This window comes from Cygnus atratus, chromosome 2 (assembly GCF_013377495.2).
Source record: "Cygnus atratus isolate AKBS03 ecotype Queensland, Australia chromosome 2, CAtr_DNAZoo_HiC_assembly, whole genome shotgun sequence".
Lineage (NCBI taxonomy): Eukaryota > Metazoa > Chordata > Aves > Anseriformes > Anatidae > Cygnus > Cygnus atratus.
Genome location: NC_066363.1, coordinates 137,750,251 through 137,768,294, shown reverse-complemented (window position 1 = coordinate 137,768,294; position 18,044 = coordinate 137,750,251). Strand labels below are relative to the sequence as shown.

General features: G+C 37.5%; 1 protein-coding gene across 1 annotated transcript in view; it reads left to right on the top strand.

Annotated features, from left to right (window-relative positions):
• STK3 (serine/threonine kinase 3) overlaps positions 1–18,044 on the top strand; it is a 144,659-nt gene that overhangs the window by 90,702 nt on the left and 35,913 nt on the right. The gene's annotated exons all lie outside the window — the stretch shown is intronic.

The window sequence follows — 18,044 nt, the reverse complement described above, 5'->3', positions numbered from 1 at the left end:
CTACAGGTGAGGAATGTTGTCAAGTTTAGTGAGTATCTCAGTGAGATCATAAACATTTTAAACTGGATGGAGACATTTAATCAATATCCTTGGAGATGGTTAAGATCACTTAACAATCTGGCTTGTGCAAAATAGTGATATTATTCCAATAGCATGTATCTCTCTATGTAGAGTTATTATATCTAACACCTGTCTATCTGTTCAGGATTTTTTTCTCCCCTCCAAGATCTGTGTAGTTTGTTTCTTTTTGCCTACATTGCAAGTTATAGCAGGGCCAAAAAAAAAGTTGCTAAGCTGTAATATGTGTATATTAATTTTAGGATGCTCTCAAAGTGGCATAAATATCTCTTGTTCAGAAACTTGCAGATAATTACACCTGGTTTTTACTCTTGTTATTTTTTTAACATTATTGAATGAACAAATTTAGTTTATCTGCTGTAGCTTAAACGTGTTCCTTACTGCAGTGCAGTAGCTAAATATGATCACATAGCACCTTTTTGAAAGTACACTTGGGATTTGGAGAAAAACATTGTGTTTAATTTTAGGTGACAGCTGTAGGTGTGGGATTTTTTTTTCCAGTTTTCACTTACTGCATTTCTACATAAAGCTGACTCTTAAATTTTAAGCTACTGGAGTAAAGCCAGCTTAACAGCACAGTACAAGCTGTTGCTGACAGAGTTTTGATTAAGCTGGATTTTAGTTTGGGTATTTTTTTAGGCTTTTTTTTTTTTGACCATTAGATGTAATAGTCATCCTGATAATTGACTAACAAAATAATTACTTGCATTATTCATTGGAAAATAACTGGCTGTTAGTTAAGTGGGTTTATTATAGTAGCAATAAAACTGCCCTTAAAATGATTGAAAATTCATTCCATCTTTTCCATCACTTGCTAAGAAATGCAAGCAAAAACGTTTCTTTTTTTGTAAATGCTAAAGATCCTGATTCAGTAAGTGCTTATTCATGAATACTTTGCACATGAATAATCCTGTGGAGCTGGTTGATACTGCTTGTACATGTGAGTTTTCCTCCTGAAATAAGAGTTTGTCCTAGAACCAAACCTGGGGGAGGCCTGATCTTCAGAAGTAACGATGCTGTGTGTGGTAGGCGAACCTTGCTGGTCGTGTTAGTGTGACTGGCATGTGCAAGGCTTTAGAAGCTGCATGATGTACAGTTTGTCCTCGAGTTCCTAAAAAGCCAGGCAGTGTTGTAAGATTTGTTGCTACAAATGATTCTGATCGAGGAACAAATAGGGTTTTAAAAAATGAATAGCTATCCACATGGGCAATGTACGTTACTTAGTTTTGTGGGAGATTTGGTTTTAAGCATGACAAAAGCCAAATACTTTGATGGGTAAACCAACCTAAGAAAGAGTTTAGGAAGACTTATCAATAATGGATGCACTGTTCAGAGTAGCCCACTAAAGGAATACATTTCTCAGAAACATGTAGTACCAGCTGATGTCACGCAGGATACTGGTTTTAACAGCCTGCTGGTTTGAACCATAGGCAATTATTATTTATTTATACATTTTAGAAGGGCTTCCCTTTATCTTCTAGACAGTGAGTGGCAATATTGGTAAGTAGCCTGCGAGAGAGTTTCTGAAAGGCCAAGTCAGTGGGCAGCATGCATAATATATTGTCTACTTTTTATAAGATCATCATGAATGTTTTAAGTTGCTGACGTGAAGTCTTTAGACAATTCTTGAAAGGGATAAATAATGAAAACTTTTTGTACTAAATCATTCTGTTGTATTTTGGTTGGAGTTAGCTTTAATGGGATCTAGAAAGGGATCCTGACGTTAAATGCTGACAGTCATCATTTTATTTAAAGAAGGGATTAACACACTGGAATTAAGGTATAAATGAACACAATCTAACTTACTGGTAGTATACTCTCATAGTACTCTATCTGTCTGTATAGAAGGAGGTTGTCTAAGTTGGAGGTAACCTAACTTGTTTGCTTGAACGATACCATTATCCGCTGAAAGCTTTCTTAACCATATACCCTTGTAAGCCACACACAGCGTGCCAGCTCTGGCAGCCAGCAAGCACTTCACTTGAGAGCCTGGAGTGAGACAGTGCCATGCTGAGAAGAGGTATTTGAGTGTATCGCATAGAAAGACTTTGAAGTTTATTAATGTATAGGTCTCTTACAGCATAAAATGGAGAGAAGCAGAAACGCTACAGAGAGACTGGTAGGAGGGAGAAGGTAACAGGATGAAGAAACGATCCTTATCGTTCCTTGCAAATAATCAGTTTGCTTATTTATCTGTATAAAGTGAGACCTGCAGAATTAGGAGACAGTTCTGGGCAAACAGTATGTTTGCTTTAGGTCTCAGTGATACTTTATCCTATTAGAATTACTAGTATATTCTACTGTTTTAATAAAACAATAAACAGTTATTTAATTTTGCTAAAACAGACATATAATGCAGAAATAGCAGTTAGCCTTACGCACTTGCTAATGTTTTTAGATAATGTAAATAAATGATGCAGGAAATTCTTCTCATAAAGTGGATAAATGAATGTATAAAATGATGCAAAATGAATTTTGCACTAAGTCTGGTTTGAAAGTTTTTGTGTGTGTAGTTTTCTGTTCTGACGTAAATGTTTTAAGAACTACTTGCCAATGAAAACAGGAGACTTTTCCAAGAAAATAAGATGCTCTGGTCACCAATCTGAACTTTAAAAAAAAAAAAAAAAAAGCTAACAGCATTTTTTTCTTCTGAAAGTACGTATTTACACTTTGTTTTTCACTGTTTCAAGTCCATCTGCTTTGAAAATCAGAAGCTGCTCTTGCTATTTTTTAACTGATATGCCATATGAGAGTTTGAGATCCCTCTCTCTCCTGTTGACTGTTGGTCCTGATGGCCCTCGGTTTCTTGATCAGTCCGTGCTAGTTACTGAAGTCATTTTCCATGAATTGATGAGAAAAAGTTGCCACTGCAGACCTTCAAGTTTTGCATTGTACTGAATCAGGTATATTATAAAATAACTTTTAACTATACTTACTCCTGAAACTGTACATAACCTGGAATATTACGTTCTTCCAAATGTACCCTGTCATGTATGCTTTGGGACAAGGATGTTGTTTTCCATGAACAACAGGTAGGGATTGCTGTTGGTGTTGTTTACTGCATTTCTTCTTGCTTTAAAAAAAGAAAAAAGCATTCTTCAGTGTTGCCTTTTCTGTGACCAGGAATTTGTATAGGGTTGGAGGGTTGGATTTTTGAATCATCGCTTTCAGTTATTCTGTGGTCTACATATGTGGTCTCATGGTAAATTCTGAAAACCTCAAAATATGCCTCTTTGATGTTAGTCAGTCTCAGGTAAATGCATTTCTGGTGAAGTACTTGTACGTATCACTTCAGCATTTAGAAAAGGGAGTGTTCAAGGTATAAATCTTACAAAAAGAGACCAGTGCTTGTTGAAACATCAGTCTTTATTAAAATTTGAATATATACTTCACGCTCAAACATCACTGGGTTTTAGTTTTCAGTGATTACTTCTGACTGTAGGCATTCATTTTATTTACATGCTTCCTTATTTTTAAGGCATGCAGCAAATAACAAAATTAAAGCAGTATTTTAAACCTTAATCTACTCGGTTTTATTTGGGGTTAAGTGATGTTTTATTCACAGCAAACCTTGATGTCAACAATATACTACTCCTTGTGAGGAGAAGTGGCATAATGTCTTTGAAGAAGTAATAATGATATTCACGGAAATGTTAATGATGTATGATATAAGCAGCTTTTCATAATGAGGCTTAACTATTTAATGGGCCTACTTCTAGTCTTTCTGCCTCACAGCTCACAAGACTGTTGTTTGGAACACCGTACCAAATTAGACTGAATGATGTGGTGCTTGTTTTGACTGCCTAAGTGACCAGTCCTTTTAGGAACAGATGTTTTTTTATTTTTTTATAGGTGTTGGGCATTTGAATAACCCTATTGCTATTATGATGATAGTTTTCCATCAGATATGTTCATGCTGGAGAGAAGTGTGTATTAAATGAGCAGTATAACTAAAGGTGTCATGGAAGCAGCTTGCTCAGATTTATCCTTTTGCTGTTCTCAGTTCAAGATGTTGTGGTGTTTTGTATATAGCTATTGTCATTTTTTTAATGTATCTTATATGGAAGTTTTCACCAAAAAATACAGTGAACTTTTAATAAGCAAAAAAATGTTTGAAACTTCAAATGTGGGGAAAAACAGCTAAAATTTAGCTTGCAAGACTAATTTGCTATATTTATGCCTTGTAAATTGACCTGCTTCTTATATTTTTACTGTATCATAACATTTTACCGCTCATGAAGATATGAAATTGCTGTGTAGAACCTCCTGACCTGATTGCTGTGTAAAACCTCCCGATGTGTCTTAGTGTGGGACACAATGTTAACAAAGGATTTACATGCACTACAATGAAGGGATATCTAATTGATGATAACCTGTGAGTGGACAGTACTTAGAATGAGGTGCCAAACTTCATTTGCACTGATTCAATGTACAATTTCATTTGAAATGAAAAAATATTTACTTTTTATTTTTAAAATGTTGATGATAAAATGTTAAAAGGCAAATCTATTTACTATAGCAATGCTAGGGTAATGATTTCTGTCGTTAGTAGAATTATTTCCAAACAGGAATGGTATCCAGATTGTTAAATATTAAACAGTGAACATGTAGATCATGTTTTCCAGTAACTACAGTATCATGTTTAAGTAGATGCATTTTGGGTGACTTAAAGATTCTGGAACAGCAACAAAAATTTGAAAAGCCATCTGTTACTCTAGGCAGAATATTTTCCTGAGTTTTAACCAGATCAAATTCTTCAGAGCATAATCATTGTGAAATAATAATATTGCAAATACTGAGTATTTTAGTTATCATTTACAAATGTACAATGTGACAATTTATTCACTAAAAATTCAATACCATAAAATAACTGAAAGCCACACAAAATTTAATGAAAACTTCATTAATGAAGCCAAGCAGATCTAGCCTAGCCTGATCTTCATTGGAAATGCCTCTCTATCCAAAATCTTGGCTGTATTTAGTCTGATTTTATTTAAGCAGCAGATGAGTTTGTTGATACAGTCTTCTTTCAAATTAATGGGAATGAATGTATTTCATTTAGTTTCAACCATTTCAGACCCTTCTTGAAATCATATGACAATTTTAAATGAAGTATTAACATAGATTCATTCTGCTTTATTTTTACTTAGTTGTATATCATGAAGCATTTCCAGATGCTGACAGGAAGAACATCAGAAAATAGAGATATCTGTGTCGTGTTTTCTTAACTGAGGAAATAAACTTAGGTTTCTGGGTTCATGTGGTCTGTATGCAGATGAGATAAACAGAAGACCACTTACCGTGTCATATCATTAGCAGAAGTATTGTGAATTGGTGTCAGCAATTAGTCTGTGTGCAGAATTTTGTTCACTTCTGTTCAGAGACACCGCACAGATGAGAGAGACTGTGAAACGAGTATAACGCTTAGAATGCACTTTATCTAGATCGTTGTGTGAGGACAGTGTGAACTTCAGCACTGGGGAGTTTCTGAGCCTCTTGTAATAGAAGGCCAGTACAGAAGCTTCTTGTGTGTTGAGTGGTTATTTAAAATCATAAAAGGTGTGGGGGTAATTCAGTGGGAGTGCTGTCGGTGCTAGGAGTTCTGTGTGGATAACTTGCAAGCCATGGCTGTGGTTTATTTGGCTGTATCATACAGCTGTGCTGGCGGTCAGTAGGGGAGATTGTGCTGGCCTGACATGTAAACTGAAAATGTAAATTTTTTTTCCCTTAGGCAAAGAGAACAGACCAACCTATTAAATTTTTATTTTTTAATTCTGCAAGTCAAATACCGACTGATTTAGTTAAATCCTGTTTATATATTCTAACAACAGAAAGGGAATTATTATTAGAAGAAAGTGGGGGAATATACTACATGAGCAAAGAGTTCCTCTGAGTGATATTGAATATACGATCTTCTCTCTTTGAAAATGCTCCTTCCCTAATTATTCTAGATGTAAGTAATGGAAAATCAAGCCTAATAATTTGGTCTTACACATGAATGAATTATTTAGGCTGTAAACAGAATCCATCCTTTCTGTTTGTCTTAACTTGTAGTATTATTTTAAAGCTGCTACTCTGATCACTAAATCATTCACGCCAAAGTGCTGGCACTGTACTGCTGCAGTTTTAGAAGGTGAATATGAGTTTTGTATCCTAAAAGTGAACAGAAGACGCCTCTCTAGAACAAAAAGCTTTTTGACATTCTTATATGTGAATAACAGGATTATGTATTTTTACTTATCATTCACACACCCTCTGAGGATGAGACAAGAACTCAAAGACTTAAATTGCAGCAGTGTATTTTGAAGCTAAGCAGCGAGAAGAACATCTGATGGAATAACAAACTGCTACAGTCGGTTGCCTCAGAGGGTTGCAGAAGTTGTCACTATTGCCTGTTAAAGACCTGGTCAGATAAACATGTCAGGAATAGTTTTGGTAGAGTTAATCATGCTTGGAGCAGACGACTGTTGTAGATGACCTTCTCCTGTAAATGTCTCCAACAGCCTTAAATCCTATGAGGATTTAAGCTACTGCTGGTGGCTGAACTTTATAATCATAAAAAATTTTGAGAACACATAGGTCACTACAAGCTTAAGCTTTCAAAAATAGTCACATACCTAATCTGTTTATTAGGCGTCTCAGTATTTTGGAGGATCTAGACCCTGGCTAACCTTGACAATTTTTGCAATTAGCAGTCAACTAGTGTTTCCAAACATGAGTCTGCCTCTGGAAAATTTCAGCCAAGATTCAATGAGTAAAACTTAACAGGGTTTAAAACTTAAAACTTAACCTGAAAGCTTAAAGCATTCCTGCTATCTTCATATTTTTATCATGTCAAATAGTTTCAGTGTGCAATGTATTTTTTTTAATTACAAAGTAGCTTCTAGCTGACAACACACTACAAAATTTGTTTTTCAACAAATTTTCAAATACTTGGTTTAGAGTTAAGAATGAAACTGCTTTACTCCAGAGTCTAAATTTAAAAACCTAAAAAGGTCTAACGTCCTTTTTTTCTCCCCCTCATTAGCTCAAATAGAGTCTGAAGTGTAGTTATAGTGTATATATTTAGTTATACAGTATGCCTGTAATTTATGCGTAGTTTGAAGAGAACAAATGAAAGGAATGAGTGAATCCGATGAGCTGGGACAGCAGTGCAGGTTAAAGGAGCGCTTGTTTCCATAATAACCAACTACTTGTGCCTCTCGGAGACCCTTGGAATGGCCTGGTAATGGGCACAGCCTAGAAAGAGCTTTGCAATACTTGGGGAAAAACAGTTCTGGTTGGGTAAGTTTTAGAGAATGCTTTTTTGTGCATCTAAACAGTTCAGTTTCTGATCTCTGTATTCTGTTTTCTCTCTCATGAAAAAAGAAAAGGGTTGTTGGTGGTGGTATTTAATCCAAATACTTTCCATGTTGCATAAATGACTATTAATGACAGGACAGCGTACCGCACCGTTGTGTGTAATGTCTGATCCCCAGAGTGAGTGCTGACACCAAGGGGTGCACGTGTCATTTTGTGGGATTCAGCTGAGTTCCTTAAAACCATCTCTATGAAAGCATCATGCACGCTTACCACCAAGAAACAAAATCTGTTCTCCTACTCTTTGGTATGATGATTAATGATAATGAAAAGGGGTAAAAATAAAACTTGCCTCAGGAGAGTGGGCGATTGGAATTTTGCAAGACTGTTTTAAGTTAATTTTTTGTACCTCCTTCGTTTTGAAGAGGGTTTCCTCATTATGTGGTTTGGTAAAGAGCATGGGGTATTTTTTTTCTTTTCTTCAGTTAAGCATTTATGTTTTGTTTGTTTGTTTATTTTACTGGACTCAAATAGGAGCATGAGAACTTGTCAGATAGCACTCTAGCAATTTAAGAGTAAAATTTTGGATTAGTTTAGTATCTGTGTGGCCAACTCTCAATAATCAAGAAGCTCGTATTAGATTTCTGTGCCTTGTGTTTTGATCGGCAGCCAATAAGTACCATGTGTAGACTACATATTAAGCATAGATGATAACAATATTTCATAAACAAAATACTAGAAATTAAATGTCTGATATTTAATACTATTGAGCTTTATGAAGAACTGAAAAATTTCTATGTGGTTTTTGTTTGCAAGTAACGTGGAATTTGAAGGAAGACTTTTTGCATTAAGACATCCAAATAGAGGGCTCTTAATACTTGGAGTTCTTTGTTATTTGGAATTAACGTCTGTAGACATCTGATTAGACTGGACTTTGCACACACATGCCAATAACAGGGATTGCCCAGAATATTTTGTTTTACATGTAAGTTTTAATTCTTTTCTTATCATTTGCATAATTCAGAGGGGGAAAAAAGGGAAATCCTACGAAACTTGAAAACAAAATCTTTCTGCAAGAATATTCTTTTATTCTATAAAATGATTCCTATAAAAATTCTGATTTGCTTGTATTTTATTAATGTGTGAAATGTATAAATTAAAGTAATCTAAATGTCATACTTTTACCCTAGAACTCTGCCTAAAGATACCTCATAGCCCATATTTACTTTTGTTTATTTTGAGTTGTACGATTGCTATGCACTAGTCAATTTAATTTTGGTTAAAGAAAAAAGAAAGTGAGGGTTTTTATAGAGATGTGTAAAGCCGTAAGGTGATTGGAGACTTTTTTTTTTTTTTTTCCTATTCATTGTTGTTAATTGAGTCTGGATAAAAAGTGTACTTCGTGGACAACACCAGTCCCTAGCAAGGTGGAAAACATGATATAAAATCACCCAAGTAGAGGGTAAAAAAATACAGAATGAAATTGGCAAGTTCTTGTACTTATTTTCTAGTGTTGTATGAGTAACAGTTCAAAAATAAAACCATACACGCCCGGTATGTGAAGCTGTAGCTATTGATAAACCCTCTCTTGAAGGGTTAATCTCATACTTGCTAAAGTCAGTGACAAAGTTCCTATTGACAGCCATGTTAACTTTAGATGTCCAGAGTATTTGAGAGAAATCACGTTCGTTTGCCTAAATGTGAAACCGCATTTGGATCTAGGGTTGGAAATTACACCTCTTGTAATGTTTCTCCTAGTGTTACTTAGTTTAGAGCACGTGTGCCTGGTTCCTAGGAAATAAATACCTGAAGAACTAATGCTTATGTAGCATCTACTTCAAGATCTTTGTATTACTGATGCTTATATTTGTGTTGAGAGTAGGAGTTATACAGACATAAGAATGTTAGTAAGAAAACTTAGTTTCTGAATGTAAGTAAGAGGCACCAGGACAAAATTGTGCTCTAGGAAAGCTCTGAAGTTAGAGTAACATGGTTTATAGCTGTTTCAAAAAGCTGTTTGATGCTGAGAACCCTAACAATGTTTCCCTGACAGCTTTCAGTGTGCCATAGTGAGAACTAAAAGAAGTTAGTTTAAACTATTTTGAAGAATTTAACTTATTTTATTTACATTGGAGCAGACCAGGGTCATGGGCTAGGGCTCTGGTAGCTGTGAAGCAAGAATTTTGCAAACTGTGCAGCCTTGAGTGCACGATATTATCATCAGCATGTTGTAGTGCTTATAGATGTGAATTAGTTCGAACTTTTTATAAACATGTTTGATTTTTTTTTCCCTCATGGTGTCACTACAGGCCAATATATTTAGATGTTTTTTATATTTGGATGTTCTTCTTTCAAGAAAGAATGGAAAAAAAATGTTCTTTGAAGATGCTTGCAGACCAGACTTCCCCATCACCCCAGAAAGTTCTCTTGGATCCAAAACTTTCTGTTAGTCCCAAAATTACTTTCTCTTTTCTTTTGTTGTATCCTCGTTGAAGATTGTGCTTTTTGGCATAGGGAATTACTTTAACAAGCGTGTGAATGGAAGCGGAGGCTATCTTAATGGGAGTTCCTTGGGCATCAGTCCCACTGGAACCTGTAGGGGAGGTACTTACATTTTCTGAAGGCGATTCATGTGTTTCTAAAGTAAACATTCTTTTTCTCCAGTATGAAAGGGAAAATTTATGGAAGGTAACAACCAAAATAAACACTAATAAAGGAAAGAAAATTTACGTGTACTCTGTGAACAGGGTTGGATTTATGTTGAGTTTATTCCCATTAAAATTCTGAGGGACAAAGTGAAACAATGTCAAAAGCATCTGTATTCAGGACTCTCTTCTAGAGTAGGTTTGGACACATTCTGAAGAGATTTTTTTTTTTTTTTTTACTCAAAGTGCTATAAGTTTGGTGTATATAAAATGCAAAGCTTAATGTTAAGAATGGAGCATAGGACTATGTCCACATAGCTGCAGTATTGGTTGTTATTACTTTCACAGAATGGCTGTTTATTTTTAGTTCAGATTACCTGTACTTCATCATTGTCATCCATACGTGAGAACATGCGCCTCTACAAGGCAGATAAGAACTAAAGATAAGAACTAGTATCCAGATACCATTCCTGGTGATAGCCTAGTGGTAGCTCCTTGGTGCTTGTGATGTGCGTGTATAAGATGGAATGGGCTTTTTAGTTTGCTTTTGCAAAGTTAGAAATTTTGTGGCTATTTCTATATTTCTGTCTTTCTGAAGAGTTTCCTTTAACTCATAGAATACTACTGCGAGTCAAGATAGAGTCTGATGTAAATAAGCCTTATATTCAGGCAAATTCAATTAAAGTAACAAAGGCATTAAATTTAAAAAATGAAGTTAATGCTGGTCCTTTGGGATTTTGTCTGTGACTAATTATTCACTGAGATGTGAACACCTGTGTGCACCCCACCAGCTGTGTTACTTGAGAGAAACAGAGGAGAAAGTGGTAGGAGTGTGTTCGTCACCTCACAGCTTGAGATATCTCTCTCTGTATAATCTTGTGCTCTACTTTTGCTCATCCTTTTGCTCTACTGTTTTATGTGTTGTCTCTTGAGCCAGTTAACTTTCCTTTTCGTGGGTTTCAAACAGGCCTGGTTTGCTGTGATTGGTTTTCCCTACGTCAAGTACTCTGACAAAGCACAGCAGGTTTGAGTGGTACTGCAATCCAGAGCCCTTTGAAGCAATGAGGTTACGGCCAAATAATGCTCCTTTCACTTATACTTGGTGGTTTACAGGATTAAACCCTCAAATCATGCAGCACCCTTTTATTAAGAAACAGCAAAGCAAACAAACCAACAAAAAACAAGTTTGCAGAGAAAAGGAAATGGAAAGAGGGGTTGCTTCTGAAGAGGAATTGTGAAGGATGTGGGGAAGGAGCGGTGGGTGTGCCAGGCCTGGTGTTACTTGAGCGCCTCCGCAGCCTGTGAAACTGGAGAGCCTTGCCTTCTCCTCACGGCTGGTGACACTACGGCAGCTGCCCACTGATCATCTCAGAGGTGGGCTAATTCGAAACTCCAGGGGAAAACGCATTGGAAACAGTGGTTAGTTTGAAACTACCTGACCTGTTTTCCATGTTTTAAAGAGCTGTTGCTACGGCAACAGCAGCTCGCAGAGGACGAGCGCTGCTGAGTTTGAGGTTGGCAGTCATGGGCGTGCGGAGGGGGTGTTTCGCTTCCAACACAGAGCTGTGGTCCCTGCCCACAGCTTTTACAGATACCGCTGCTACCCCAGACCTAGCACGGATACAGGAGAAAGCATGTTACCTAAATCCTAATGGAGCAGTTTACTAATCTGTCTTGATTTCAACTCATTCTTCCTTTGTTCATCTCCCTCTTATTGCCTGCTTCCCGAAATAGATCACTACCAAAGAACAGTAGTTACCGTATCCTGTGGTCCTCAAGCTGTCCCTGTCACCAAACACCAGGATCATTGTTCTGCAATTCCGTGTCCCATGTTATGGAAGTCAGCAAATGTAAGCTGTGTTTGACCATGGGTTAGGGAGAAATTAATTCCAGAGCTGAGATGCCTTCACTGAAAAATAGCCTGACAGTTTTAGTCAGTGAATTGCTATCTGAAATGCCTCTGCTGCTGGCAGTTGCCATTGTAACATATGGGGGAGAGAAGATTTTGCAGATGGCCAATTCAAAAAACTATTTTACAGCTTTAAATTGAAAATCAGTGCAGTGAACTTCACCTGACATCTGGAGGGTACTGTGCGTATTGTGAAAACAGTCACTGAGTAAGTGGACAACAATACAGTATGCTAACAGAAATGTTTGTCTAGTAGAGGTGTAATCCAATTTTCAATTTACTGCATTTTTTTTATTATGGAGTGAGAAAAGCAACTGTAGCATGATCCATGTCTGAAAGGAAAACGCATTCTTGCCAAGCACAAATTTTAAGAGGAGACCTAGTCATAACTACAACTTGGGTAACCAGGAGCGGTTGGGAGTCCAACAAAACACCTTAACTGTAGTAATCCTAGAGCTTCTGCCTTACTGAATGGGAGCTGAGAGAAGAAAGAACACTAGCTGCTTTTTTTCAAATCTCTAAAATTTCAGACTTGCCCATGTAGAGCTATCAATTGAAAACCTGCATCTACCTCTAACAAGCAATTTATAAGCATAAACATGAGAGTGCTGTTTTTCCCAGTTAGTGAAAAACAAACAGCACAATGTCACAAGTGTGAATCATTGTCAACTAAAGTAATCTCATTAAATGAATAAAGTGTTAAAAGAAAAAAAACAACACACCGTTGAGATGCTGATCCCAGATCACAGTGTCTTCAGATGCTGAGTAAGTATATTGACTGGTAGAGAGAGGAAATCAAAAAGAGGAATAAAATACTGTGAGCCTGGGTGGAAGAGACAGGGAAGAGAAGGAAATGAGGAAGATCATGGTTAGTTTTTCCAATCCCTGCTCATGGGATTGGATTAATCTGAGCTGGTCCCACAGAGGTTTTTCTCTGAACAAGCAGCCTTGAGCCTTAATCATTGTGGCAGTCAGCCCAACCCAGCCTTCAGTGCAGTAGTGCATATGTAACAGTTGCCACTTGAGTGTATTAAAATGCATGTTGTGAGATGAGATAGGAGCCGATTAGGTAAGACTTGAGAGTTCAAGTGTCAGTTATTTCTGCTTCCATGAGAAATGGAACTAGCCTCAGAATGCTTATGCATTTTTTTAACGTGCTACCAGTAAGTTCTTGTGAAACATGTGCTAGAAGAAAATGTCAATTATAAATAGTTTATATCCCAGAAGAAGCTGAATAGAATTTTGCACAACCAAGCAGTTGTTCATTCATAAACCCTAGGCATTTTCAATTTACCCAGTACATAACGTCTGCTGAAGGAAACAGAGAAAGCACTGCAAATACTTAGATTAGATAACTTTCTGATGTGTTATGTATTATCTCAAATCATTCATAATTTCATATTTAATACTGAAGTTAAGGGTTTTGTTGGCCTGTCTAGACTTTCTTAATGTTCTCTTCTGACCATAAAACTTACCAAAAGGTGTTGAGGGCTAATTGGAAAGGAAGATATATAGTTGTTTTACTTATATCTGGATTCCAAAATTGTCTGAGGGTAGAGACTCCACAACTTCTGGGCAATCTAGTTCAGTATATGAACACTCACACACTACACTGGTCGCGACTTGTACAACATTTTTCATAATGTTTGCCTTCGTTAAAAAAAAACAAAAAAAACTACACTTTTTCCTTTCACTATATATGTTTGAAAATGTACTACTTACCTTTCAGCAGCTCTATAAATTAAAATTTTATTTCCACAATTTTAGATAAAATTGTCATCCATGCAGATTGAGTCTGGTAGGGTTTTTCTTTAAGCAGAGACTTCATCAGAGAATTTTTTGCTTCACTGAAGCAGTGCTACATCTATTCAGAATCACTCCTTTATGTATTAGTAGGATGTACCAAGTGATTCAAATTTTTCTTTTACTAATTAGGGAGAAAGGTTTTATGTTTGGTAGAGCAATAGTAATGCAAATCCAGGCCCTCTGTTTGAACAGCAAGTTCAAAGTTGGTAGGCCCAGAGCTGTGCAACATGTTAAGGTGTGTGGCACATGAGTCATCACTGCTGTGCATGCCAAAAAGGCCTCTTATGCTGAAATGGAAAATGATGAGATCAGTGATAAACTTGAGTTTTCTTTGATGCATATATAAATAACATGCATACACGCATACATATATATAGAAAAAATCCAATATAAACTTAGGCCACTGGTGACCTAAGACTGCTATAGAGACTACAAGCTGAGACTGGGTAACTGTGAATTGAAGTATGAAAGCTCTTTGACACAAATAGAGATGTCTCAGTTACAACGATGGAGAAAACTATCCAAAAACGTGAATGAAATAGTTCAGACTCTCTGCTGCTTGTAGCTTGTTGCTCCTCTCTGTGTTATTCTTCTTGCTTCTTGGAATGTGTATGTAATGTGTTACAGGTGAGTGGAGACCAGCTGTAGCCTGACTGACATTGTGCTGGTCAGAGGCTGAATGTACTGGCTTGGTCATGATACTGCACTAGCTGGTCGTATTGCTTCCAGTTATCTCAGCGTACTGGAGTGTATGAAGGTACGCAAATAGACATACCTTTTCCTCTTGTGGGCGTCTGTGTAACCATTTCTAGTTGTCACCGTATTCCATTTATTGTGAGTTATTTGTTGTCCTTCAGAGATTTTGCATGTGTGTGTTGTACACATTCCAAAAAGAATGACCCTCCCACCTATTTGAATTTTGTGTCTAGTCAGGTTGTTCTCACAGAGCAGTTCATCTGAGCTATGTCTAATGCAGACGAGAATGATTCTCAAAAGCACTAGGAAGGATCGTGAACATACCAGATATTCAAAATACTTGAGGAACTTTAAAGTATTCACCATCTTCAGTTCCACTAATAATACACTATTTAGTCATCTAGCAGTACATACATGAGTTGAAATAGTTTTATTTAATATATAATTAACTTTGTTTAGTGGACTTATTTCAGTCATGCAGATGTTCACCTGTGTATGTAAGCCAACAGGCATGTATTCCTTTAGTGTGTATGTGTATTGGTACACACCTCTATCTTTTGGAGAGGGATCACACATTTTACAAAAATTTCACATTGTACCTAAAAGTACACTATTGCCTTTGACACAATTCTGAATAAATGGTGGTGTGTAAAGGGTCTGGCCCTACGGAGGTTTGGAAAACACGCCTTGGAGGAATGTTTCTGAGGCACGAAGTTTTCCAGTAACTTAGGTTGAGTGGAGCAAAATGCCTGCCATGGAAGTACTTGAGACTGATTAAAAATGTCAGATTTCATTCTTTGCTCATTCTTCAGTCTTGAAGGGCTTTTTTTTTTCCCCACTGCATTTTCGTTGCTTCATACAGAAATACCATAAAAGGGAATTTACCCAAAGTCATGACTCAGAGCTGTATACATATGCAAGCTTTGCTGGTTGCCCGTTAAACCACATTGTTTGAAATGTTTTGGTTATGATTAGGTGTGGCTGTGATATTGCAAAGTGCCTATGTTGTTTGATCCCTAAACTAATGCCAACTGCTTTTGTAAAAATCAATGTTTTTATGTGGTTTTAGTTTGAACAAATGCTCAATTATGAAAGAACTCCTAGACCTGCAAAAGAACTACAGATCACTTTGTTCTGTAGCCTTGTATAACATACTAAACTATTCATTGCAATAAGTATTTTTAGTTTAAGTGTACAAGTTCAGATATGAAATGATACTGATAAGAATGTGATAGTTTTCTGTAAATATTCTTTGTGTATTAAATGGTGAATCTCAAAAAGCGACGGTGAGGGTATTAGAACTGATACTAATTGTATGTTGTGGGAGGTTAAAGATTATACTGAACTATCTGTTTTGGTTACTGACTTAAAGAAATATATATATTTTTTTTATAATTAGGAAAAAATCCCCACACATTTACAACCATCCTGAACAGGGATAACAAATAATCCTATCAAAGAAGTCATCTGCTTTATTCAGGGTGTTGCCCCATGATGGACTTTGTGATTTGACTTCTGAAGGTTCTCGGGAGAGGCTGACACGCATTCTTTCCTTAGTCTCACCTCCTAGTAATGCACCCATAGGCATGTTCACAGGTGGTGGTGGGAATTTTGAACACTTACTCTAGAGGTTTCTGTGGTCCTGCCCAGTGGTACACCCACGGAGTGGGGATTGGGCTGAATGACACTGGGCTCCAATTCCTAAGCTATTCCTAATTTTTTAATTGCTCTTTGAAGTATGTTTCGTTTGCTCTTCCTTTTCTGTGTTTGAATGTATTTTTTTTTTCTGGTCCTTTTCAGAGTCATTCTATTATTTTATTCCTTACTTGGATTTAATTTAAGTTTTTTTGTTCCAATGTTTTGGGCCAACAGTTGCTTAAGCCATTTGTTTTGAACGCAATACTCATTCTTGGTTTTAGTTTGATGAGGAGAAAACATACTCGAGAAATTTCTATTTATAAAGAAGTTAAGTCTCCAGTTGTGAGAAGCATCAAAAATTACTTCAGATATATCATTCTGAAAGATGTTTTATTTGTTTGGACTTCTGGATCAAGTTTGCTCCAGTTCTTGTTTGACAGAACTTTCCCCAGAAAAAAAGTTTGATATCACAACTTTAAATTTCATCTTTATTCCATTTTGAGCAAATTCCCGCCTTGTGAAAGTGAAGCTCCATCTTAGCTTTTAAATATAGCAGAGCTCTTTGCTTCCCAGTGCAGGGTGTCTGCTGCGAGGTTTTGGTAGCAGGGGGAAGAGGTGAGGTGCTGCCGTGGGCAGCAGCCAGCTCCGCGAAGGCCCCACTGCAGGATGGAGCCGAGCCCATCAGCCAAGTTGGTGGTGCCTCTGGGAGAGCACATTTAAGAAAGGGAAAAACCACCCGTTGGACCAAGGAGGTGGAAACAGAAAGAGTGAGAGACAATAGAGGGAACACCAAAGCCAAAGGGGGCAGAGGAGGAAGCGCCCTGTGGCAGAGCAGAAGGCCACGCTGCTCCAGCGTGTGGAGGACCCACACTGGAGCAGACAGATACTTGTGAAAGAAATGCAGACAGTGGAGAGCCCATGCTGGAGCAGAAGAAGAGTGTGAGGAGGAAGGATTGACGACAAGGAACTGTTACATGTGGACCATAACTGCTGACCCTCCATCTCCCCAGCACTGCCCCGGGTGTGGTGGTGGCAGGTGGGTAACTGTGGAGAAAGTGGAGTGAAGCTGAGCCTGAGGAAGAGGGGGAGAAACGAGTTGCTTTAATGTTTGTCTTTTTGTTTCTCACTACCCAAATCAATTTTAATTGGCAATAAATTAAGTTAAATTTCCCCCCATCAAATATGTTTAGCCTGTGATAGTAATCAGTAAGCGATCTCCCAGACTTTACCTTGAGCCACAAGCATTCTCACCCTTTTTCTCCCCCTTTGCTGCTGAGGAAGGAGAGTGAGCGAGCAGCTGGGTTAGCCAAAGTTAACCGATCACACCCACTAAGATTCATTTCGGCAGTCTTCCTTGGCTAGAAGTTCATCTCCATCTTTGACATAAGCATATGGGAGCGGTTTTGTGGCCCGTAACAGCTCTTCTTTATCTTTCGTGACACAGTACTTCTGTCGTGCAGCCGCAGCTCAGTAACTAGCATCACTGCAGATGCTTGCTTGGTTGGAAGGAGCGCCAGGTCTGCTTCCCCCTCAGTGATCTGAAGCACAAATACCATCTGTCCTACAGCTAAGATCACTTCAGTGGGTTTCTACGTAACTGCTCACACTTGCCAGACACAGAGAATCAGTCTAGTAATTTCTAGTAAAATCAGTCTCTGTAACTTCTTTTTACAGAACTGTCCTCAGATTGCCCCGTATCACATGTACAGAAGTACCGCTTCCAAATTCCTCCTAATTAAAGTCAGCAGCTTTCTCTGAAACTTCTAAGAAGGTCTTGTCTTCTGTATAAGGACTTCAGGGTGGCCTGAATGAGTTTCTTGGCTTGTCTCTGGAGTGACTAGCTGTCCTCAGAATTGTGATCAAGTCAGAGCTCTGCTCAGAGCTGGTGATGTTTTACAACAGCTAGCTGATTGCAAGTAGCTATACTAGTGAATGTTTAAGTCTTAAAGCTGGTGAACTTCATCAGGCAGACA